The sequence below is a fragment of the Peromyscus leucopus genome, chromosome 7, assembly GCF_004664715.2.
Source record: "Peromyscus leucopus breed LL Stock chromosome 7, UCI_PerLeu_2.1, whole genome shotgun sequence".
Taxonomy (NCBI): Eukaryota; Metazoa; Chordata; class Mammalia; order Rodentia; family Cricetidae; genus Peromyscus; species Peromyscus leucopus.
Window position 1 is genome coordinate 5117501 of NC_051069.1, and position 26150 is coordinate 5143650.

At 46.6% G+C, this 26150-nt stretch overlaps 1 protein-coding gene across 1 annotated transcript in view; it reads left to right on the forward strand.

The window, feature by feature from the left end:
* Window positions 1-26150, forward strand: part of Tln2 (talin 2) — a 427714-nt gene that overhangs the window by 70345 nt on the left and 331219 nt on the right. Inside the window, exon 2 of the mRNA XM_028864471.2 lies at window positions 8896-8985. The gene's annotated coding sequence lies outside the window, so the exon portion shown is untranslated. The remainder of the gene's footprint in view (window positions 1-8895; window positions 8986-26150) is intronic.

Here is a 26150-nt window from a genome sequence, read left to right on the forward strand (position 1 = left end):
TTCCTATCTTGAGTATAGCTCTTGAGTTTCCTTTCCTTTCCTTTCTCTTCCCTTCCTCCCTTCCTCTCCTCCCTTCATTTGTTCAGGTGCACGTTTATGTGGTTATGTGCACGTGTGTTTCGAGGCCAGAGGACAACCTTTGCTGTTGTTCCTCAGGTACCAACAGGGTCTTTCATTAGCCTGGTATTTGCCAAGTAGACTAGGCTGGCTGACAGCGGATTTGCCTGCCTCCGCCTCCCAGGTCATCACACCTGGCCTTTTAAAGTTCTGGGGATCAAACTCAGGTCTTTGAGCTAGCAATGCAAGCCGTTTGTTGACTGAGCTCTCCTCCCAGGCCCTAGCTCTTGAGTTTTCAATGCTGATTGTAAAGTCACTAAATGATGCTGGATTCTTGAGATGGGGGCGAGGGGGAGGGAATGTGGAGGAATGCAGTGGTACCCTGCCCCCTCTCCACACTGTTTATCCTATAAGAATGGCTTCCTCACCTGTCACCTTTCCTCATCACCAGTGTCCCGGACACCAGGTCCTCAGCAGGTCCTGATCCTGGGGAGGAAAGTGCAAGCCTTACTTCGCAGCAGCTGCTGGTTGAGAGAGACGAACATTCTTCAGCATGCTGAGCACAGTATCGTGGGGGCTGCTAGTGAGCATCCGGGGAGGGGGGGTGCTGGTGGGGAGGGGAGAGAGCTGGAAGAGGCTGCACTGTAAGTGGGAGGAGATGCAGCTGATGGCCTCTTTCCAAAAGTGTCATCACGGGGTTGGGTGGGGGCGGGGGTGGGGGTGGGGGGCAGTGCTAAAGCTTCTTCAGGTCGCACAGCCTTCATATGTACTCTGTGTGTGTGTGTGTGTGTGTGTGTGTGTGTGTGTGTGTTTGTGTGTGTGTGTGTGTGTGTGTGTGTGTATTGGTACAATAGCATGCTGTGTTTGTATGTGGAGATCCAAGGATAACCGGGAGTGTAGGTCCTTGTGCTGGATAGTTTTATGTCAGCTTGACACAAGGTAGAATCACTGGAGAGGGAGGAGCCTCAATTGAGATTGATGGTGGAGGGCCCCGCCCATTGTGGGTGGGTCCATCCTTGGACAAGTGGTCCTGGGTTCTATAAGAAAGCAGGCTGAGCAAGCCATGTGGAGCAAGCCAGTAAGCAGGACTCCTCCATGGCCTCTTCCTTGGCTCCTCCCTCCAGGTTTGTGTCCTGTTTGAGTTTCTATCCAGACTTCCTTTGAGCTGAACAGTGATTAGGGAAGAGTAAGCCCAACAAACCCTTTCCTCCCAAGGTGGCTCTGGTCACGGTGTTTCATCACAGCAGTAGGCATCCTGAACTAGGACAGCCCTTGGCTTAGTTACTTTTCTGTTGCTGTGATAAATCAGTGATCAAGACAACTTATAAGCAATGTTTAATTTGGCTTCTGATAAGTTTTAGAAGGTTCAGAGTCCATGCTGGTGAGCAAAGTCAGAGCTCACATCTGGATCTGCACATAGGAGGCAGGGAGCGGAGATGGGGAAGGGCCAGGAGTGGTGGAGGTCTTTTAAAACCTCAGAGCTCACTCCCAGTGAGGCACCTCTTCCTACAGAGCCAAGCCTCTTAACCCGCCCCAGTCCCAGGAACCCAGGAACAAGCATTCAGACATGAGGCTGTGCCCCCCCCCATTCAAACCGCCACAGTTCTCACCTTTCACCTTGCTTGAGAGGGCCTCTCTTGTTGTTTGCTGCCCAGCCCAGGTGTTCCATGAGCTTCTGGGGAGTCTCCTAAATCCGTCTTTCATCTCATCCTAGGAACCCTGAAATTACGGATGCATACTTGCTTTTATGTGAGTTCTGGGGTTCAAATTTAGTCTGTGTGCTTGGACCACAAGCTCTTTACACACACAAAACCACCTCCTCACTCCCCTATATTTATTTATTTATTTTTAATCTTGTTTGTTTTTTCACCTTTAACTCCCTACCAGCACGGGTCAGGATGTAAGCAAATTCACTGTGTTGTGGGGGGTCCCTGAAGGGGCCTTTTTCCATCCATGGGTGTCAAGCATTCTGTATAAAATAAATGATGCTGCTTTACAAATGTGGAGAGGGCCTACTGGAACAGATGAAATACTTAAAGCATTTTGTCTTGATATTGCCTAATAATATAAGAATATGACTTTATGGGGGGGGAAGGGATGTGACATTGTTCACAAAGGTTGAAGACCTTGAAAGGAACTTTTACTTCTCTTTCAGAACGTACTGCTTGGATATGTAGGCCATAAACAGAGAGGAGGGTTGGCATCTAGGCTCCTGCTTGGATCCTACCCAACTGTAGCCCCATCATCTGCTCCAGGTCACTCTCATTGGCTGTCAAGATAATGCTAGAAACATAGGCATCCAGAAGCCGGAACATGTGACCCTTGAGGGGCCCACTGGCATGAGTCACTGGGAGCTAAGGGTTAGTAGCCTGGTGCTTCAGAGATGCCGGGCAGTTAACTGACTGTGCGTTTCAGTCCTGGCTCAGGCCCTCACTGGACAGGAACTAGCAGCTGGATGCAGTGACTAATACCTTTGGGTAGGCTGAGGTCTCTAGCTTCAGAGAGAGTTCCCGCCCTCTGCCTGGTGGAGGAGCCCCGGTGGTGGCCAGTGGGTTGTCTGGGCTGAATATCAAAGAACCACCTCTGGAATCTGTTTCCTGGCTTGACCATCCTCCCACCCCATCCTCCAGGGTGGAGATGGTACTTACAAGGGAGCACTCCAAGTTTGAAAAGGGTCCCCCATGCACAGGCTTAGGGGCGGGGGCTTGAGGGAGTGAGGTTATCATGTCCCCACTTTGATTGCTAAAACCCTTTGTTCTTCTGGAGTTGGCAAGACTTGTCTCTTCCTGAGCTCTTAACAATGGTTTCCCTGTAAAGCTATTATCTTGAGTCAGTCAAGAATTGTATGTGCATGCATGTGCTGGAACCCACCCACCCACTCGTGAATACATACACGTAAACAGAGACACACACACACACACAACACACACACACACACAACACACACACACACAAACATCTTGAAAAGTCGGCTCTGTGATTGCTTTTTAAATAGCAGACCTAGGAGAGAAGAGGAGACCCTCAGCAGAAGAAAAGGAACTACAGTAATTGGGCCTGTATGCTTTTCCTGGATGTTAGTTAGGTCCATGTGCACTGCCTAAAACCAGGTCAAAATGCTACTAAGTATCAGTGTCGCTTTTTGACTATTACAGCTACTGAAATTTAAATGTCCATCAAAGTCCCTGTGTGTAGTCTTAATTCCCAGTGACATAATATGGTGAGTCAGGCCTGGTTAAGAGGATTTCAGGCCACGAGGGCCGTGCCCCACGCATGGACTAATGGCCATGGCCACGAGAGTAGATCAGCTGTCTTAAGAGTAGGTTTTGGACGTGCGAGGTAGCTTTGTTGGGCTGTCTGGGCTAAATATTCTTGCCTCACATGCATGAGTACAGGTTCCCAGCATGCGTGTAAAAAGCTGAGCATTGCAACACATGCTTGTGATCCCACGTAGTGCTTGTCAGCTAGTGTCGTCTAACTGGGGAGCCCCAAGGCCTGGTGAAAGACTCTGTCTCAAAAAAACCAAAGTAGACAGCACTTGCAGGGTGACATCTGGCGCCAACTTCTGGCCTCTGTGTATAGGCACACATGACCCCACCCACAGATGTGCGTGCTGTACGTACCATGTAGTAGGTTTTCTTGCCAAGGCTGCTTAGCCCCCTCTTTCCCTTTTACTCTCATGCTTCTTCTACCATGGGATGCCACGTCATGAAGGCCCTGTCTGGATACGAACCTCATATCCAGAAATAATGTGTTTTATTTTGTTTTTGTTTGTAAAAATCAGTCTTCTGGTCCCACATCTTCTGTTTTAGCAACACGAAAGGAATGAGGATATTGACTTAAAAGATGACAAACTCCGTCTCCAGTGAGACCTTCAGAACAGTCTAGATGACATGCTCTTACTCACTAATTCGGTCAAGATGCTTCTGGTGAGCGTGGGGAGGGCTAGAGGTTGAGACACACTGTCCACATCTCTCTATCTCTTATTCATTTTATGGCCGATGGATGACTTGATGGGATTTAGCCAATGAGCAGAATTGGCATAGGAAAGGCAAAGAGAGGATGAGGTACTGGAGGGGGAGGATGAAGGAGCCTGGGTTTAGCGTCTCAGCAGGAGGAAGCAGGGTCCTCCCAGATCTGCAGAATATCTGGCCCTTCTCTTGACCCTCAGCGGCTAAGGACAGCGTAAGAACATTGTTCCTGGTGACATAATGTGCCTCAGGAAATAGACTTGCAGAATGTGTCAGAGAAGACCCTTGGGTGCACAGGTACCCAGTGCTGGCCCAGCATGGCATGAGCTCAGAATGCAGGACTGTGCCAAGGTGTAGACTTTCCAAAGGGAAGATGTATTTATAGACAATGTCTCTAGAGCCTTCTGCCTGGCTTGTCAGACCCTGCCCTTGACAGGCTCTGGGGCTCACTTCACATTTTTCTGGCATCTTAAAACGGACTGAGAATAATTCTCAGAACAATCCTGGAAGATTCCCTTCACTGGCTTGAATCTGTTTTGTGGTTTTCATTTGCTTGTTTGTTTTTTTTTAAATGTTTTATTGTGATTCTTAAAATGTCTAGATAGATTTTCAAGGCCTAGTACTGTGGTAACTCCCTGTAGTCACATTTAGCTGGGAGGCTGAGGAGGATCACCTGAACTTAGGAGTTCAAGGCCAACAGAATTAGGAGGGATCAGTCATAAGGAGTAAAATGGACACCTATGGAGTCCATGCCTTCCCTTCCCCTAAGAGGTGACCAGCATCTCCCTGTCTAAAAAGTGAAATACTGATTATTTATTTTCCGAGGGTCCAGATATTTGTGCTCAGATGTGAAGGCATAGTAACATATAAAAAATAAAATACCCATCTAGATTATTATTGGGAAAACCCTCTTGGTTTTCAAATGAAATATGATCTGAGACTAAGATTTTAAGAAAACAAAATTATAGGGCTGGAGAGATGGTTCTGATCTTTCAGAGGACCCAAGTTCAGCCCCCAGTGTCCATATCTGGTAGTTCACACCTTCCTGTCACTCCAGTTTCAGTGGTGGGACACCCTCTACTGGCCTCGAGCAGCATCTGCTAATAATATGTGATACACATACAGACAAGCAGGCATTCGTATACATATAAAAATAAATCAGTCTTTAAAAAATGAAAACAAAGGGCTGGAGAGATGGCTCAGCGGTTAGAAGATACACTGCTCTCGTTTGGTTCCTATAACGCACATTGAGCAGTTCACATGTACCTCAACTCCAGCTCCAGGGAGATTGAGCCTCTGTGGACCCCCCCCCATGAATTTGCATATATTCCTGCCTCCATGCATATAATTAAAAAGAATATAAGTCCTTTTAAAAAAGAAACAAAATTATGTTTAAAAATTCACTAAAATATGACATGTCATAAAAATATTTAGTAGATAATTTTCTAGTTTTCATACAAGAACAAAATGATTACTATGCATATTCTTTTGTTTGTTTGGTTAGTTTTTTTCAAGACAAGATTTCTCTGTGCAATAGTCCTGGTTGTTCTGGAACTCTGTTTGTAGACCAGCTGGCCTTGAACTCACTGAGATTCACCTGCCCCTGCTTCCAGAGTGCTGGAATTAAAGATGTGAGCCACCACCACTCAGCTTACTATGCACATTCTTTTATTTATTTGCTTATTTTTATTTTTCAAATGTTTATTGAAAATAAATTCTTTTCTCACATAATATATCCTGATTATGGTTTCCCTTCTCTCTACTCCTCCCAGTTCTCCCCCACCTCTCCTCCCATCTGGATCCACCCCCTTTCTGTCTCTCATTAGAACTATGCATATTTTTGTGTGTGCTTTTATCTATTATCATTACTATTAATCTTGGAAGTTGAGTACTGAGCTTTGTAAGAGAAGATCCATGCTGAGGCTCTTAGGTGAGACCTCCAGCAGTCCTGAGCGATCCTGGCTACGAGGAGAGCCACACTATCCCTTGCATCTGGATACACAACTGACTCTGTTCTCTCTCAGGCTTAAAGGGCCATTGGATTTTTGGAGGAGTTTTCAAAGCTCTCTATTCCCGCTCCCTTTTCTCCCTTGAGAATAAGGAACATTGTAGACACTGTGGGACGGTTTTATGTGTTTGTTTAGATGGATCTGGGGACTGTTGACCATTTCTAGTCTTATATTTGGTTTGTCTCTAGCTTCATTGGCTTCTTGGGTTGACAAGTGTCTAACTATTGGACGGGAAGTGATCAGTTAGCTATGTGCCTGGGTATCCCAGTGTGGAGGCCTTGACCATGCTGTGGGTGGCCTTAGAAGCCTTTGCATTTTTCTCTGACATCTCTGTCTCCTTCTCATGATCCAGAGTAACTAGAATGTGAACACAGGAAAAAAAAATTGGAATGGTTGCTGTAGTTTCCAAACAAATGACCTCATTGTCTGAATTCTGCTTTGTGCAAAAGAAACCTTAACTTTGCCTTATAAAAAGTAATGGTCTTTGGGGAAACAGATCCAAATCCCCATTTAGTGTATGTAGTGGGGTAGGGAGAGGGAGGCTGGAGCTGACTCTACAGACAGAATATAGCTAACATAACTTAAGTCTGTTACACCAATGTAATAATGATTGCCAAAGAGACACAGCAACTCAGATTGATAAAGACTGACGGCCCCTTTCTCAAAGTCGGCAAGTCATTATACTTTGTGGAAGCCAATGTCATGTGAGGTTTATTCAGCTCTGTGTTCCCAGAGTGAAGAGAGTTGTCAAATTTTGTATTCGCAGAGTGCCTTGGGCTTACCTTATTCCCCTTTTTACAGGTGAGCTGATCTGGCATCCATGGGTTAGGCATAAGCTGCTGGGTTGCAGTGGTTAGTCAGGACCAGCTGCAGCTAAAATCTAGGAGGAGAGGCAACTGTTTAGAGGATTATGTTCAACATATAATTAGGTGAAGATTTAATTTAAGAACCCAGACCATAATCAGAAGCCTCATTTCCTACAGAATGAGCATTTTGATTGTCTATTTCATTTCATCAAAATGAAACGGGACAGGAGTCAGTCTGCCATCCTTTAAGATGTCCTAATTTTGATGGTCCTCAAGCATCTCCTGGGATGCGTTCTGGTCCCTTGAATCTCATCTCTGGTCCCCAAGCATTTCCTGGGATGGGCTCTGTTCCCTTGAATCTTACCTATGGTCCCCAAGCATTTCCTGGGATGGATTCTGGTCTCTTGGCTCTCATATCCACTAATTTTTTTTTCAATCTCTGTGACCACAACACCTGACAGAAACAACTTTCCTTCAGGGAGGAAAACTAATGTTTGGCTCACAATTTTAGAGGGGTTCATCCTGTCATGGTGTGGAATGCATGGTGGAGTTCATGGTGGTAGAAGTGTATGTCCGAGCCTCCCCACTTGGTGATGGATCAGAACGAGGGGTCAGTTCTACCCTTCAAAAGCCTGTTTGTGTTCTGTGTCTTGGCATCATATCTGAACTGAGCACATGCCACTGTTGACCTAATTTAGCTATCCTCCACCTCCTTCAGGGTCCACAGCTTCCTAAAGTGGCACTAGCAGCTAGGGCATCAAGAATGAAACATTAGCCTGTGGTGAAGATCTCAGATTCAAGGTTCTCCCAGGTCTGCCAATCTGAAGTGCAGGGCTGGAATGTTTTCTCTTGGTTCTTTACATCTCAAAGATGCATATTTGGTTTTTATATCTTTAGATTTCTTGCTGAAGGATTTAGATAATCTTCTTCCATGCATACAAAATAGTTCTGTTTCTTTTTGAACTCTGATTTTTTTTTTTTTAAAGGAAAACCAGGAACCTCACTTTGGTTGGTGCAGGTCTAGAGAGGAGGGGGAGGAGGAGGGAAGAGAGAGAGGGAAAGAGAAAGGGGGAGAATATGAATGAATTAGAGAAATGCTTAGGAACTCCTCCCTTGTCTAGAGCCAGACAGAACAAGGATAATGTTTGTTTAGACATGGAGTTTTATTAGGAAGGTAACTGCCTGTTGTTGGTTCTGATCCCGTGCTGCTGATTTGGGGCAAGGCCTGTTTGTGTTCTGTGCCTTGGCACCATATCTGAGCACCTCCAGCCACTGGTTTCCCAGGGTCCCTGGGGCTCTGAGCAACTATACTTGGTCTGCAGTGGGTAGATGGAGTCTCCCTCTCAGGCTGAAGACCGGGGGTTTGCCAGCTCTGAGGCTGCACTGTGCCTGGAGACCAGAAATTCCACTCCTCCCTCTTCATAGTCTGAAATCCAATCAGGAGTGTTCACTGTGGTGAGGATGTTGCTCCCCTGCTGTGATCCTTCATCTTGATTGCTAGTTTGAGAGGATTTAGCATCACCATGGAAACAAGCCTCTGGGCATGTCTCTGTGAGGGTTTCTAGATTGGGTTAACTGAGGTGGAGAAACCAGTAAATGTGGGTGACACCATGCCATGGGCTGGAGCCCTGCACTGGGTAAAAAAAAAGTGAGATGAGCACTAGCATTTGTCTCGGCTTTCCGATTAGATGCTGTGGCTTTCTGCTTCCTGCTCCGGTTGGCATGATATCCTCACCTGATGGGCTGTGCTTTGGAAAATGAGCTGGGAGAGGCAGAATAAGCCTTTTCTCCATTAGGCTCTTCTTATCAAGTGTTTTGTCACAGCCATGAGCAAGTAACTAATACTTTATTTTTCTTTTTTGGTGGTAGGGTCTCTCTGGGTAGCCCTGGCTGTCCTGAAACTAGCTCTGTAGACTAGGCTAGCCGTTCTAACTCAGAGTTCCGCCTGCTACTGCCTCTCAAGTGCTGGGATTAATGGCATGTGCCACCACACCTGGCTCACTAAGACATTTCTTAATGAGGTCTCTGAACTGGCATTTGTGTTTCCTTTGCCAGTGCGCTGCTGCAGGGTAACATCTGGACTGGAATCGAGGCCCCTCTGGTGCTTGGACATCCCTAAATTCCTGGATCAGCTTGTTGAAGACCGTGAGTAATGTTTATGTTGCTATTTCATGAGCCTAAAGAGATTGTGAGCAGCAGCTAAAGAGTTCAGCCAGGCTTGGTTGATGGGCTCATTCCATTCAGACACAATGACCTTCAGCCATTGGCTGTGTGTGCCCTATAGTAACTATGAATTTGGCCCAATACAAATCATGAAATTACTTAAAACATTATGACCTTTTTGGTGATATCTATCTATCTATCTATCTATCTATCTATCTATCTATCTATCTATCTATTTTTTGATAACACAATCACATGGTACTCCAGTTTGAACTTTGTAGATAACAACATTATGGTTACAATGCCAAAAGGTTGGATGTACCTGGTGGGCCAGGCTCTCTCGTGCCCAGTTCCAAAAGCCTTAGAGATGGCTGCTGAAAATCTGCATGTGATTTTTCTGTCCTTACCAACAGCCATCACCAGAGCCAAACATACCATCTTTATCATCCTGTCTCTTCCCTTCCCTTTCACCATACAGCCACACTGGCTATTGCTTCTGGTCTATAGCAGGACAGTCCACATGATGGCAGATGCAGGTACCATGGTCTCCCTAGGAACCGTTTCCCTGGGGCATATGCATACCTCCTCATTCAGCCTGTTCCATCCCACTGCCACATCTTTCCCCACCCAAGTGTTCACATGTCTCTCTCGTATGTCTGTCTGTCTCCCTCTCCATCATTAAAGAATCTTTCTTTGTACTTGCCACAATGTAGATGCCTTCTATCAGTCAGTTGGTAGACTGCCCATTCATTTGACACTTAACTTATCAAGTACACACCAGCCATTCAGAGTTGACACACAGTCACGGAACTCAGTCCAACAAGAAGGAAGACATCACATAAAAACCCAAGTCAACTATCAGCCCTATCTGAGTAGACTTTGGGGTTCTAAGTACCCTCAGGCCGAGTTGCTAAGGTACCTTGTTAAATCTCCAATTCTCAGGACATATTCATATACTGAAATATCACAGTGCATTCCATTATTGTTCAGTTAACATGGTTTTTGTTTGTTTTTCAAGACAGTTTTTCTCTGTGTATCTCTGGCTGTCCTGGAACTCATTCTGTAGAGCAGGCTGGCCTCAAACTCACAGAGATCTGCCTGCCTCTGCCTCCTGAGGGGTGGGATTAAGAGCGTGTGCCACCACCGCCCAGCTCAATTAGTATGTTTTCATAATTCAAATAAACTGTAGATCCTGCTGTGGGAGGACTGGGTGCGGCCTGAGAGTCAGCCATGCTGGCATGCCACAGGCGGCACTGATGTGCTGGCTTATAGACCATATTTGGGGAAATGATGCCTATTGCTCTGAAGTTCCCAGTACAGTGATTTGTCATTGAGTGTGACTTAGTGAGCCCCCTGACTCTGAGTGTGTGTGTGTGTGTGTGTGTGTGTGTGTGTGTGTGTGTGTGTGTGTGCTGAAGACCTGGCAGGACTTTGTCTTGTGTTTTATGTCTGGTACTTGTACCTTACCTTCATTACAGCTGTTGTAGGTTGTGGTCTTAGCTTCTGGATCCTTCCTTCAATATCATGCCGCTCGGATTGATGCCTTGAAACCCTCCAAGGCCTCTGTGCAGTGGCATGCTGTCTGTAGCTCTCAAAACAGCTGGGGTTTTTCCATTTGGAAGAGCAGGCAGCATCCGCTGGCCTCACGCGACACCTGCAAGTGACCGTTCGAGGCTCAGACACCTTAGAGCAGGCAGAGTGAGGGCCTGAGGGGCATTGCAGGAGGGAGGTGTGTGTCAGGAGGGGCTTAAAGGGGAGCCTTGAGTCCATGTGCTGAGTGCACCCTGAAATCATGCCCGAGATACCCATGTAGTAGTGTAGGCTGCACGGCTGGCCAGTCACCTCCGTAAACACTTCCAACGTATCTGGTTCCTGTTTTCTAAGAACTAAACCGATTCTTCTTCTGAGTCATTGACAGTTCAGAAAGCCATGTATGGAGCCGTGCAGCATCCGAGGTCCTGGGCTGAGTGTCTGGTGCCCATTCTTGCAGCTTAACTCTCCTGCTGTCCAGGTGGCAGGTGTCCCCACTGTTCAGTGAGGCCTCGGGTGAAGGGACTCACGTGGGCCACACTGCAGGAGTGTGGTAGTGGGTGAGACAGCCTGGATTGTTGGTCTCGCATGGGGCTCCTTCTACTCTTCACTTCCTGGGCCATGAGTCAAATCGTTTTTCTTTGAGGCAGGTTATCACTCTGTAGCGCAGCTGCTGCCAACTCCTGGTAGTCCTCCTGTCTCAGCTCCACATGTACTGGGAGTAGAGGCTTGTGTAGTAACCCTGACTAGAAATACGGTTTTATGGACAACAGATAGTGGGTTGCTCATTATTTACTACTCATTTGGATTTTGCTCCCTCATACCTTCAGCATGTCCCTAGGAAGGACCTTCCCAGGGAGACAATTTTAAATTATGTTGGTCCTTTGTGTTAGGGACAGCCTCGGGCCGTGTGGTACTATGTTGTGCGACTTTGGCTGAGGGGATGTGAACAAATGCCTAGTCACTGCGGGTAGGGCACAGAAGGCAGATCACAGGAGTGATCCCACCGATGTCCAGCTTAGTGGACTAGTGAGTTCATTGGGGTTACTGACATGAGCATGCATGGGTGACGCAAAAGCAGCTGTATTCCCCAAGAAGCTCACCCTAATATGGGTGACATCTCATGAAAGCCGTATTCCTGGGACTCCTTGGCCAGCTTTTCAGTAGCTTGGTTGTCTGGAGAGTCCCTTCTCCTGAGCAATTGCTTGCTATTTTTTAGAGGAACCTTGTGAATTGTGTAACTTTCAGGGTCTTCCTGAGCCTTGCAAGTTGCTTCTACTTTCCCAGTCTTGGGGCCTCCTCACTCCTTCTGGGAAGCGACTGTTTCAGTTCGGAAGAAGTTGCTATCTGGCAGTCAGATGTAAACAGGAAAGAAAGGTGTAAATTTGGGGGGGGGTGTCTTGTACTGCCTCTGCCAGCCTTAGAGGTGGTAGATGCTTGTGGCTCAGAGCTCTATGGCTATAACCCGGTCCTCGATGGCTCACAGTGGGGGAGATAGGAAGTGAAGGATCAGGAGTTGGCTCACTGTGTCATAAAGAAAGAATTTCTGGCCACTCGGGCACTTCTGTATCAAAGATACTTTCCAAACAGCTTCGTTGTGCTCAGATTTATTTAGTCTGTTCTCCATGTCAGACACACAGACCTGGCGTTTTAATGGGTTTTAAGTTTTCAACTTGACTTGTCAATATTTGGCTTCATGTACCTGTGTGTAGTTCATGGTTGGGCCAAGGCATTGAGTTTCTTCATTTAGCCAATTATCCACATGAAATGTGCACACCAGTTTCCACACTGCAGACACTGACAGATTGGAGCCACACTCTTGCTTATATCGCAGGCCCTTCTGCTGAACCGGTGCAGATAACTCTCTGTTGGGGTGTGAGATGCCAGGTGTGACAATTGCATTGAAACAATACCGCCGCTTTGTCCTTTAAGGTCCGGAGTTAACCTTGCTTTTCTACCAGGAATAAAGGCTCTGAGCCAGGGTCAAAGCCAAGATTTGCAGTGCAATAGCTTTTCGCCCCTGGATCTTGCTGGGGTGTCTCCCCTTGTGCTGCTGTTTCTTGCATAGGCTCCTGATGGCCAGTGGTCTGTTTCCTTGGCCTGTGTCTTTAGCATGAGATGGAGACGTGATTTTGTTTAGAAGGCAGCTGTAGACAGAGGTTCCTTGACTTTTCTGTGTTTGTTCTGGCCGTGCATCCTTCAAGGACTGGCAGCGGTTTCCTCTGAGTTTGCCTGATGTTACATGTGACCCAAAGCCAGACGCTTTGTCTTTATACAGTGAGCCACTTAGCACAGGGCCGGGATGATGCAGGGATCGATGAGGCTTCCCTTGTACTTGAACTCGGGGCCTAGCCCAAGACTGCATTTGCAGCCTGAACCCAATAAAATAACATCCTTTCTTCCATTTGCGTCCCCGACTCCAGTCTGCTAGAAGAGGAACAAAGGAACACTGTCCACGTGAAGACCAGGAAGGCCTGTCGGTTGGAATGGTGGTCTTATGGTCTCCTGGAATGACAAGTCCACACATGAGATCACACGGCAGGTGTCCCCAGGCTTTTGTGAATTCAGGCATGCAAACCTCTCCAGGGTCTTAGGTTATGTGAGGTAATGGCAAAGAACAGGTGGTGTAGACGAGCCGGACTAAAAGTACATTCTTTCCTATAACACAGGTGTTGTTTGTATTTCCTTTAAACTTCTTCTGACTGTACAGAGTTTCAGAAGTAATTTATAGCCTGTTGATATCCTGAATAAAGATACATGCTCATAACAAGAGGCTGCTTTCTCACTAGTAGTTTCAGGTCAGGATGTCAGCATTGCAAGCCTTTGGGCCTGTGTATGAAGAAGCATTAATATGGCCAGACTGGCCACTGGTTCCCTTTGTTGTGCCTGCGTCCTGTCCCTCCCCTTCCCTCCCCTCCTCTCCTCTTTCAACTTGTGGAAGTGACCCTAGGGAAGTGTTCTACCACTGAGCTCTACCCTAAGCCTTCCTTTTCCTTTTGAGACTGGGTCTTGCCTAGGCTGGCCTTGAACTTGCTTCATAGCCCGAGCAGGTCTTGACCTTGTCTTGCTTGCCTCCGCTTCCCTGAGGACTAGATTACAGTTACCAGGTCTGGCTCTTGTTGTACTTGAAAATGACAAAGTACAAAATTCAATGGAGTTATGGAAGAGTCTATTTTCAAAAAGTCTGTGCCCATGGGGGAGGGATGTTTTAGATGACCATGTTTTAGCTTGCCAAGGCAGAGAGAGAGACCCAGCTTGTTCTTGTTAGACCACAGGGTTCTCTATCTGCCTCTTTCTCCTGGAATGGAGACATGGCCCCACGCTTTCTCTCGAGAGGATAAGAAAGTGTGCTGTCACCTTGCTGCTTCCCAGAGTGAATTGTCACTTCTCCCACTACGGCGGCAAGCAAGGCCTGCTTCTCAGTCTCTGCCGTCCAGACTCAAGGCGACTTTTACCACGTCATATCCTAGCCTGTGGGCTATATCACATCTATGGAACTTCCTCCCCCTGGGAACCTCTAAGCACAGGAAACCCTGTTTGTCCCCTGAATGTGACAGGCTGAAGGATCTTTCTCTTCAGAGCCCTACTGCACTCACTGCCTGTGGTATGCAGGGTATACCTCTGATACTCGGGGATCTGAAGGGAACAAAAGGGAGTTGAAGACCCTCTTCCCTTCAAGGAGGAGCCTGTTCTCTCTATTCCTGATGGCTGTCTACCCTCATGAAGCTTTCCCTCTGACCTGGACGTTGGCTTTCCCCTTTGGCAGCCCTGTGGCTGCAACTCCCTTAGTAAAGCTCTGCTGAAGTGATGTTCATTGCAGCCTTCCTTCTGCAGACCTATGACATCTCTCCCCGCTGTGAAATAATTCTGTGTGAGAGCCATAGTCAGTGAGGGCACTGCCCCTGCATGTGCAGTGCTTTGTGAGAGCCATAGTCAGTGAGGGCACTGCCCCTGCATGTGCAGTGCTGTGTGAGTGCCATAGTCAGTGAGGGCACTGCCCCTGCATGTGCAGTGCTGTGTGAGAGCCATAGTCAGTGAGTGCACTGCCCCTGCATGTGCAGTGCTGTGTGAGAGCCATAGTCAGTGAGGGCACTGCCCTGCATGTGCAGTGCTGTGTGAGAGCCATAGTCAGTGAGTGCACTGCCCCTGCATGTGCAGTGCTGTGTGAGAGCCATAGTCAGTGAGTGCACTGCCCCTGCATGTGCAGTGCTGTGTGAGAGCCATAGTCAGTGAGGGCACTGCCCCTGCATGTGCAGTGCTGTGTGAGATCCATAGTCAGTGAGTGCACTGCCCCTGCATGTGCAGTGCTGTGTGAGAGCCATAGTCAGTGAGTGCACTGCCCCTGCATTGTGCAGTGCTGTGGTGGTGAGAGCCATAGTCAGTGAGGGCACTGCCCCTGCATGTGCAGTGCTGTGTGAGAGCCATAGTCAGTGCACTGCCCCTGCATGTGCAGTGCTGTGTGAGAGCCATAGTCAGTGAGTGTACTGCCCTGCATGTGCAGTGCTGTGTGAGAGCCATAGTCAGTGAGTGCACTGCCCCTCATGTGCAGTGCTGTGTGAGAGCCGTAGTCAGTGAGGGCACTGCCCCTGCATGTGCAGTGCTGTGTGAGAGCCATAGTCAGTGCACTAGTCTGCATGTGCAGTGCTGTGTGAGAGCCGTAGTCAGTGAGGGCACTGCCCCTGCATGTGCAGTGCTGTGTGAGAGCCATAGTCAGTGAGGGCACTGCCCCTGCATGTGCAGTGCTGTGTGAGAGCCATAGTCAGTGAGTGCACTGCCCCTGCATGTGCAGTGCTGTGTGAGAGCCATAGACAGTGAGTGCACTGCCCCTGCATGTGCAGTGCTGTGTGAGAGCCATAGTTACTGCTTTCCCCCTCATGTGCAGTGCTGTGTGAGAGCCATAGTTACTGCTTTCCCCCCGCATATGCAGTGCTTGAGTGAGCTCCACACTCCCTGCACTGCCCTGTGGGAAGGTCATAGTCACTGCTTCCCTGCTGCATGTACAGTGTTGTGTGAACACCATATTTTGCTATCTTTGTTTCTTGCCTATGCCTCAAGGCTAGATGTCCAATTTTCTTCCCCATTCACGAACCCAAGAGCAGGACCAGTGTTGTTCACAGAGAAGATGCAGTGGGGACACAGAGGTACTATGACTAAGTACCCAGAAGCATCTTCATTCCAACTACCCTGGGTATTCTGATCTGTTTGATAATTTTGTCAAAAATGAGGTGTGGTGGTATTGTGTTCCCCAAAATATTGTGTACCTTAATAAATTTATCTGGGGTCAGAGAACAGACAGCCACTAGATACAAAGGCTAGAAAATGGTGGCACTCACACCTTTAATCCTAGCATTCCAGAGATAGAAATCCCTCTGGATCTCTGTGAGTTCAAGGCCACATTGGAAATAGCCAAGCAAGGTGACACGCCTTTAATCCCAGAAAGCCAGCCTTTAATCCCAGGGAGTGGTGGTAGAAAACAGGAAGATATATAAGGCGTGAGGACCAGAAACTAGCGGCATTTGGCTGGTTAAGATTTTGGCTGGTTAAGCATTCAGGGCTTTTGAGCAGTAATTCAGCTGAGACCCATTCCGGATGAGGACTCAGAGGCCTCCAGTCTGAGGAGACAAGACCAGCTGAGGAACCGGCGAGGTGAGATAGCTGTGGCTTGTCCTGTCTCTCTGATCTACCAGCATGGACCCTAATAACTCGGCTCGGGTTTGATTTTATTAATAAGAACTTTTAAGATTCCTGCAACAATGAGGTGCCCAGTGTGATGTCCAGTCAGAATTCTTTGTCATTTGCGACCCTGAAATGCAAGTTTTTCTCCATTTACAACCAAACCAAACCTAACAAAACCAAAACCAATTAACAAGCAAACAAAAAGAAAGCTCACAGTTCTAAGGAAAGGAAAGAATTAGAATTTGCAGAGTTTGTCCTTCCTTGCAGAGATCTCATGCCCACTTATAAATGCTGTTAACTATTAACTTTATGTGAGGGGAAAAATACTCTTCAGCTGACATCAAGACTAAATTATACAATGCTTCCACAAGCCTTTGTTCTGAGGAAGTGTTTTTATAAACAATGTTACTCTTTGTGATAAGGTTGAAACATAATATGTCATAGACCATTGTGTAATGACTACATACTGCTTTTTATGATGTTACATGTTTTCACATACAGTCACCGGTTCTCTCATTCCTGACTACTTTTTGCTTGTTTGTTTTGAGACAGGATCTCATTATGTAGTCCTAGCTGTCCTAGAACTCTATGTAGACCAAGATGGCTTTAAACTCACAGGGATCCTCCTGCCTCTGCCTTCCACGTGCTGGGCCTAAAGGCGTGCGCCACCTCACCTGGCTCCCTGGCTATCTTTTAAACCTTTTCTAGCCCCATCTTTCTTTTCTTTGCTCAATATTGTAATTAGCTTCTTTGGATTTTGATATGTTTTATTTTCAAGACAGGCTTCCTCTGTGTAACAGTCCTGGTTATCCTGGAACTTGCTTTGTAGACCAGGTTGACCTCAAACTCAAAGATCTTCCTGCCTCTGCCTCCAAAGTGCTGGGATTAAAGGCATACACCACCATGCCTGACTCTTTTAAATGCTTTTTTAACAGACTGAGATGGTTATGTTTGTAGAATTTCAGGGTCAGAAGATTAGTTTAAAATTTTTCCTCTTAAAAATATAAAATATTCCCAGATGTGGTGGCGCACGCCTTTAATCCCAGTACTCAGTAGGCAGAGGCAGGTGGACCTCTGTGAGTTTGAAGCCAGGTGAATCTATATAGTAAGTGCCAGGCCTACCAGGCCTACATAGTGAGATCCTGTCTCTAAAAATAAACAAGCCCCTACAAATATAAAATGAGTGTCTCCAACCAAGGACTCTTGGTAGCATAAAAGGTAACTTATCTTAAAACCATTTAAAAATTATTTTGAAAACTAAATGTGAAAAGTCTAAAACTGTCTAGCAAAGTTTTTATTTGTGTGTATGTATGCATGTGCATATGTGTGTATGGTGTGTGTGTGTGTGTATGTAGGTGTATCCCTGGTACTGGGGTTACAGACATATGTCACAGTGATGGATTTCTAAGTGGGTGCTGGGTATCCAAATCAGGTCCTATGCTTTCTCAGCAAGTGTTTTACCCACAAGACCATCTCCCTGAGTCCTGTCTGCAGAGTTATCTAGCCAGCAGACCTTTGGCCAAGAAGCTTTTTCCATCTTGTGGTCCAGCCTCCTAGACTTGCCCAGCCTTTTGCTGCAAGCTCCTTTCCAGTGTTTGGTGCTATCGATTCTGAGAGATTCTTATACCCTCCTGCTCAGACTTCTGAGAGGGGATGAAAGATGAGCGTGGAAGCTTCTTCTGTCTTTGCCCAGCAAGGCCTGGCTTTGTCTCCACATGGCCCAGTTTTTCTCCCTCCATCCTGGCTTGCAGAGACCCTCCTGTGAGTGCTCGCTTTGCTGGTCTGTAACATTTGTTGGAAGTACATTTCTCCAAGACATTGTCATACTGCATTGCTGTTCTTCAGGCCTCTGTGACAGATCCCATATTTAACGGGGTGATAACGCTCCCTGGGGATGAGCCTTGCTGGCCTCCCTAAGCCCCCGTGGGCTGCTTCCTGCTTTGCTGTTCTGCGTGCTCTGTCTGGTCCATCTTTGTATCAGTATCCTTAAAATAGACCAAGTTCTCTTGTATTATTCATGGTCTATTCTCCTGGTTTATTCATGCCCACTTTAAAAGTGATGTCCCCGCTCTGGATTGCTCTCCTGTGTGGCTCTGGTGGGCCTGGGCTTTAAAGGGACTAGAAAGTTGGGCTGCGAGAAATAATGGCTTCTCTTTTCTTCCAGGGTTGCCTTGACCTCCTTGTGCTGGAGCTGCTTCTTGCCAGATGTTGGTAGAACAAAGAAGGGGGCGTTCCAAATAGGCTCCGCCCTAACAAATCCTGGTGTCAGAAGCCTCCAGGCTTTGGCATGGTCTTATTAGTGAGACAGCCTAGTAGTCAGGACAGAAGCTGTCTCACCCAGATGTTGTGTTCCATGGAACTGTTTCTGTGATAAAAATGCCCTCCCTCCTCAGAGCAGAGGCAGTCACTTAAGGATCTCCTGCTGTGTAGCAGGGAAGCCAGCGAGCACAGCACCCGTGGCCTGCACCCGTGGCCTGCCTTTGGCACTGTGTCCTTTGGCCAGCTGTGTGGCTCCCCAGAGACAAGTGCAGTTGTACAGAGAAAGCATGAGGGAGAGTGACAGGAGGGGGAGGAGGAGGAGGAGAAGGAGGAGGAGGAGGAGGAGGAGGAGGGGGAGGAGGAGGTGGTGGAGGTGATCCTTAAGCAGCTACTGAACTCCCAGCACTGGCTTTTTAGCCTCCCTGCCCCGAGACATTGCTCAGTGGCTGCTGCTGTGGCTGCAGGGTCTGTCTACAGTGGGGAGGGTGACTCAGAAGTTTGGATGAATCAGCTCTGCTGATTTCAGCACAGGAGCAGGGGAAGAGTGAGTCGGCCTGGGTTGGGTGGGGCTCCCGGGGTTCCCTGCTGAAGCAGATGTGAGATGATGCCCGGGTACCTGTCTAGATCACTAGGGTCTGCTGGTTGGTTACATGATAACTTGGGATACATGTTATATTTTCAATTAGTTAATTTTTATTTCTTTTTTATTCGTGTGTGTGTGTGCGTGTAGGTGTGTGTAGGTGCATGCATGTGGGGGAGCTAGAAGCCAACCTCAAATGTTGTCCCTCAAGAGCTCTTTACCTTACTTAAAAATGTGTTTTATTCCTTTATTTTGTGAGTGTGCTCATGCACACATCATAGCTCATTGTAGAGGTCAAAGGACAACTTTCCAGAGTTGACTCTCTTCTTTCGCCTGTTGGATCCAGGGATCTAACTCAGGTTGGCAGGCTTGCCCAGCAGGCACTTTTACACACTGAGCGGTTTCACCAGACCAGATTGCCTTGCTTTGCTGAGATAAGGTCTCTTCACTGGGACCTGGGGCTCACTGTTTTTAGTTATGCTAGTTGGCCAGAAGGCCTCAGAATCCTCTTGTCTGTGTTCACCTGGCACTGGGACTATATGTGCCACCACGCTTAGCCTTTTACTTAGGTTCTTTGGATCAAACTGCAGTCCAACAGTCATCCAAAGTTCCTCTGCAACATTGGGGCATCCATCTTCAGCCTACAGGCCTAGATTATCGGCAGATGCTTCTATAAAGAAGGAATTTTGAAGGACTGTCCTGCTTTGTTTTGACAAAGTTCATCAGTCACTTTCCTCTGTGTCCTACAGAATATCTGGCAGACTCTTCTGTGTAGCTGGAATCTTGAAGGACTGTCCTGCCTTGTCCTGAACTTTGTTTTAGTAAAGTTCAACAGTCTTTTTCCTGTGTGTCCTGCATGTCCAGTCTGCACAGCACATTGTCAGCAAAGGCAAGAGCAGTTTCTTTGCCCAGTGGCTAACCTTGCCACAAGGAAAGCAAACTCCATAAGAAGTTTCTTCAATGCCCATCATCTCTGAAGTAAATTGGTACTGCCAGAAGCAGATGTGTCTCATTGTCATGAAAAGTCCTAAGTTAACAAAACATTAAATGCCATATTCTGTAGGTCTTTGAAAGGTTTGAAGACCATCTATCTATCTAAAATATCTCTCTATATGATCTGGAAAGCATACCTAACATATCTATAATTATGATTGTTTTAAATGACTAACAACTAACCTATGTGTTGGTTATCCTATATAGTTTATAATAATAGCTTTCAAAAACTAGAACTTCACCCTACATTTCCAAATGAACTGCATAGGCACAATGCCTCAAACAAAAATAGAAACATACATACAATATGTTGTAATGAAAATAACCTTAATTTTTTAATCAGTATTCATAAATCTTTCAAACAAGAGTAGAAACATATATACAGTGTAACAAAAATAACTTTAAATTTGTATCAATATTCTATATTCCTCTAAATGATAATAAACATCCATAACCCACCAAATAACCAGAAACCACCCACACCCCTCTTGGGGATATGGGCATAGTTTTCTCCATACTGCTTCCTGCTGTCTATAGACAAAGTATCTTTAAGGTCCCAGAGAGAAAATGAGATAATGGCCAAGTTCTGGGAAGACCAGGAGTAATTTTTGTTGATAAATAATCACCAGTCAAGATTCAGGAGGTCTCACCTGATCAAACCTGTTCCATATTAATCCTAAAGGAATCTACAGCCTCTCACCTCCTGTGGGAACAAAACTCTAAAGCATTTTTGATTTCCATTTGACAATTTTTTTTTTTTTTTTACTTTTGTAAAGTTAAGGTATTCTTAAAATATATAGGCTGATTTATTTCAACAGTCCCTCTTTCAATTCCAGGTCTCTTTGCAGCTATTCTTTGCTTTTCAACAATCAAAAAACTCAAAATTAACACAAAAACATACAGGATCCAGACTCCCTGTGTATTTCCCATCTTATGTGGCTTTTTTCTTTTTCTTTTACTCTCTCTTTAAAGACTCTATTATTATTTTTAAACTATTCATTTCTTTCTATGACTATACCCTTTTTCCTTTCTTAAGCCTACGCACATTGTTAAACACACTGTAACCTGTTTAGAGTTTTTTTTCCGTCTGGATCTCTTTTATTTTAAATCTTTTAACTTTTTGATTGCATGGATAGACTTTAAACTGCTACGCAGCGCAGACCTCTGCCTGGGGCTTTGGTAGCTGGCTCTGTCTACTTCTCAGGCAGGAAAACCAAGCCTGTCAGAAGTTCATGCTGTGCATTCAACCTTCCTAGAATTCTAGAATGCCGATGCTTGCACTATGGTAGACATTTTTACTTAGGTTTTTGTTCCTATTTAAGGTACTAGCTGCTCAAGGGCTTGCTGACTGGCAGAAACTGTCTGACTAAAACTCTTTTTTTTTTGTTTGTTTGTTTTTGTTTTTGTTTTAAGACAGGGTTTCTCTGTGTAACTCTAGATGTCCTGGATCTCGCTCTGTAGACCAGGCTGACCTTGAACTCACTTAGATCCACCTGGCTCTGCCTCCCGAGTGCTGGGATTAAAGGTGTGTGCCACTGCTGCCTGGCCCCTGGCTAAAACTCTTTAAAGAAACCTTATTACTTTTGTTTTTGTTTTCCAGCTTTCTAAGGCCCTGGGGATATTTGAGCTCCAGGTTGGTATGCCAAAATGTTGTTTGTTTTTTTTTTGTTCCTTTTTCTTTTGGGGGGCCTGCCACCCCACTCCCAAATAAGTCATACGTGGAGGCTTATTCTTAGTTATAAACACCCAGCTTTAGCTTGTTTCTTGCCAGCTTTCCTATACTTATCCCATCTACCTTTTGCCTCTGGGCTTCTCTTGTTCCCTTACTTCTGTAAATCTTACTCTTATTCTGTGGCTTACTGGGTGGCTGGGTGGCTGGGTGGCTGGGTGGCTGGGTGGCTGGGTGGCTGGGTGGCTGGGTGGCTGGGTGGCTGGGTGGCTGGGTGGCTGGTCCCTAGAGTCCTTCTTCTCTGGCTACTTCTTTCTCTCTCTCTCCTCCCAGATTTCTCCTATTTATCCTCTCTACCTGCCAGCCCTGCCTATCCTTTCTCCTGCTTTGCTATTGGCTGTTCATTCTTTATTAGACCATCAGGTGTTTTAGACAGGCACAGTAACACAGCTACCCAGAGTTAAACAAATGCAACATGAACAAAAGTAACACACCTTAAAATAATATTCTACACCAGATGCCAGGAGAGAACTGAGCTGTTGGCCTTTTCTGGTGCCACCTGCGTTCCCTCCCGAGTACCCACTCTCCATCTTCGCATCTCTTTGTGCTGTCTCTTCTCCTGACCCTGTTTCAGCTTCACATCTCCCCTCGACCGTGGGAAAGGCTTTGGTGCTTCCCTGTGCCTGTGGATATAGGATATTCCCACCCTTGCAGGGTCCTTACTTGATAACTCCTGCAAATGATGTCCCCATAGGTTTCAGAGCTTATGATAGGAATGTCTTTGAAGTTCATTCTCTGCTGGTCAAGTGTAGTAGGTAGTCCACTGTTGGCAGGAAAAGCAGGCCCAGGGACCCCAGTATCTCCTGATGGCTTCTCAGGCTCTGCTATGTTGTGTGATGCCTGGTGAGCGACTCCCTTGCAGAGAGCGAATCCCTTCATGGTAGACAGTTCGGCCCTAAAAAGGAGGCCATGGGGCCTGGGGAATGCTGAGAGAGTCCTCTTCCTATAAGGAGAGGGCGGATCCCATTGCAAGTTCCTCTGCACTGGGAGACTGTTCTATTCACGGTTCACAGTCATGATGGGAACAGAGGCAATCCAGGCAAGCGCGCAGTGAGACAGAAGGGAGGTGGGGATGGGAACTGCTGAGGGCCGGGGCAGTGGTTTGTAGGCTCATGGTGTTGCCACAACAGCTTCACACAGACCACCGGGCGGATGCAGTGGGGCTAACTCCACTGCGAGAATCACCGCGAAGTAGCCAGAATTTATGTGTGTGTGAGTGTGTGTGTGTGTGAATTTGAATAATTGGTGAGGGACTACCCAGTACTGCCAATGAAAACAAAACTTGAATGAGGCCAATTTTCAAATTCTGTCTGATGAAACATAAACAGAGTGTTTAGGAAGCAACCACACTGCCTGAGTGATTATCTTCAGAATACAATGTTCAGCCAAATGGCTCCTAATTGATCTCAAAATATTTACTGAGCCTAGCGCTATCTGTGATAGTTTCCTATTGAGTTGTTGATTTAGCCCCAAAAAGACAGTGAAATATGAATATTCCAAGACTAACAAAAACAACTGTCACAAATGAGGTGTTAAAAGATATAAATACAAAATGCACAGCTCCTTGACAAAACAAGAATGTGCACATGAATCCTCTTTTCTGCTTTTCTTGAGCTCAGAATTTGAAGTCCCAAATATCCCTCGAAACTTTTCATGACGCTACTAGTAATTGCAAAGTTGTCATTTCAGAAACCCTGGCTTTTTACATTCTTTTTTGCTCCCAGAACACTGAATACCCCAGCATGGTGGTTTCAGAACAGGTTTATAGGCCCTACCAGGGAGGTGGCTCAGTTGGCAGAGTGCTTATGTAGCCCACATGAAGTACAGGCTTCCATCTCCATCGCTGTATAAACCGGTTAGGGTGGCTCATGCCTGTTACCCCAGCACTTGGTAGATAGAGGCAAGAGAAACAGATGTTCAAGGTCATCCTTGAGCATTTTGGTTCAACCTGAGCTATGGGAGACCCTGTCTTAGCAAACAAAACAAAGAATCAGGTTTGTATATTCCCAATTTCCTCCCTTTTCGTGTCTCTTCCCTTACGTGTCTAGCTGTGTTACTAAAGTATAGAAGACAGTGGAATTGAGGATGTGTGATTTCAGAGACTGTGTCGTGAGAGGCACAGTGACTTTTCTTAGAATCCCTGCTGTAAGGCCGGCTGCTGTGCTGAAGGATACTCTCGAGACCTGTATAGGGCTGGTGCAGTCATGCCTGTAGTTCCAGTACTTGGAAGGACCAAGTGGGAAGACCTAGAGTTGGCGGTCTGCCTGGTGTACTTGAGAGACCCTGTTTTTACCACAACAAAGAAGGACCTATATAGCATGATATCAAGACTCCTGTCAACAGTCATGTGAGTGCCGTCGTGGAGGCAGGACCTCCTGCCTTTCTTTAGGCCAGCCTTCCTATGACCCAGCCCCTGAGAGAACCATGGAACTGAGTGAATACTCCCCGATTCCAGAAAATTCCTGATGTAAGACTTTTCACCCTGGGTAGGATTGTGTGGGAGAGTAGGCAATGGCTACCTCCACCTTCTAGGGTCCCAATGACAAACCAAATTTTGATTTTACCAAGTTCCCCCTGGGGAACCAATGAGTTTATTGGACTGATCTACAGAGCCATGATGGTTGAGGCGAGGGATCCCAGAGCACCCGAACTTGAAAGTTACACCCAGCATGGATGGTGGCTTCTCCAAGGGCACTGAACACCTCAGCATGGTATTTACACAGCTGTCCGGATGCAGCACCTTCCTCTACCCTTTCCCAGCCTATTTGCTCTGTTCCTCCCCGAGCCCGCAAGACCCTGTGTGAAATTAAAGCAGAATTGCATAGGAGGCGTGCCTCTGGTGAGGGTTCCTTCCTCCTTCCCTGAGGGAATGTCAACAGCCCACAAACTCCCCCCCCCCCCCCCCCCCCCCCCGGGGTGATCTTTTGCAAGGCACACAGCTGATCTGAGCTGATGAAGGTTGGTGGCAGTTTGGCCCGGAGGATAGACCTGTGCACCATCTCCTGACTCCCAGAGCCTGTGAGATAATGTTTATTTTAAGCCACTCCACTTTGGGGGGTAAGTCTTGTCAACCCTGGTAGTAAACAGTAGAGAAGATGGTTAGCACTTTTGCTGGCACATGTGTGGTCAGACTCCCAGCCCTGAGTCAGCTGTAGGGATGTTAGCCGTATTTTGCAGCTTTGCTTTTTAAAGAGATGGCTCCCCTAACAGACATGTAAGTCCCACCCTTCCCTTGCGGTGCGTGTGCCTTGAAAAGACAGTTACTAAGATTAAATTGATTTATGGGCTCATTTGTTTCTCAAACACTTTTGTGATTTGTTCTGGGCAGTTGTTAATGCTTGAGCTTACTTGTGTGCTTATCTCTGTGTGACTCTGTGGCTCGGAACATGTGCTTACCCATGCCCTCAGAGGAATCTGTGGTGACAGGAAGCCTTTGGCACATCCTAAAGACAGCTGCTTGGAAAAGTAAATACACCCAGGCATATGTTCCCAGAGGATGTGCCTGAGTTAGAGTAAAAATTACAGGCATCCCTGGGGAAACCCCAATAGGAGATTGTCCATCTTCCTTCAAAGGGCGTTAGTAGTTTCTTATCTTGTGTCTTGGGCCCGAAGCAGTGCTCCAGGATTGTGTCTGTCTTTAATTTTTAAAGACAAATGCTTTGCTACCTATGGAAATCATTCATGAGGAAGGGGATGTGGCTAAGCACTAAGTATTTTTCTCTCTCTCTGCCTCTGTGTGTGTGTGTGTGTGTGTGTGTGTGTGTGTGTGTGTGTGTATGTGTATACAGTCTGCAGATGTGTGTAGGTGAGAGGTTGATATCAGATATGTGTGTGTGTGTGTGTTTGTATGTGTACACATGTGTATGGAGGCGAGAGGTTGGTATTGGCGATCTTCTGCAGTCCCATTTTCTACTTTCTATATTAAGGCAGGGTCTCTTGCTTGAACTCAGAGCTTGCTGATGTGGCTAGCCCAGCAGCACATAGTAAACCAGCAGGAGGCAGAAGACAGAGGCAACAAGACAGCAGTGAAGTCAGTCTTGAGGGGTCTGGAGCAAAGGCAAGGCAAAGCTTGGGGCGGACTAGTTTGTGATGTCTATGTGTTTTGGTCTGTAGAACTGTGATGGGCCAGTCTGTAACCCTCGCACTTATGAGGCTGTGCCGGGAGGGGGGTGTGTTTGAAGCCAGCTTGGGCTCTATAGATGTGGGGAAGGGTCTTTAATGTAATTCCTTGTGGTAAGCAGATACAACAAAAGACAAATTGAGGGATGGAGAGATGGCTCAGTAGATAAAGCACTGTCACCTAATTGTGATGACCAGAGTTTGGATCTGTAGACCCATTTCTGATGGAGGTGCATGTGGTAGTCTGTCTTTAATCCCAGC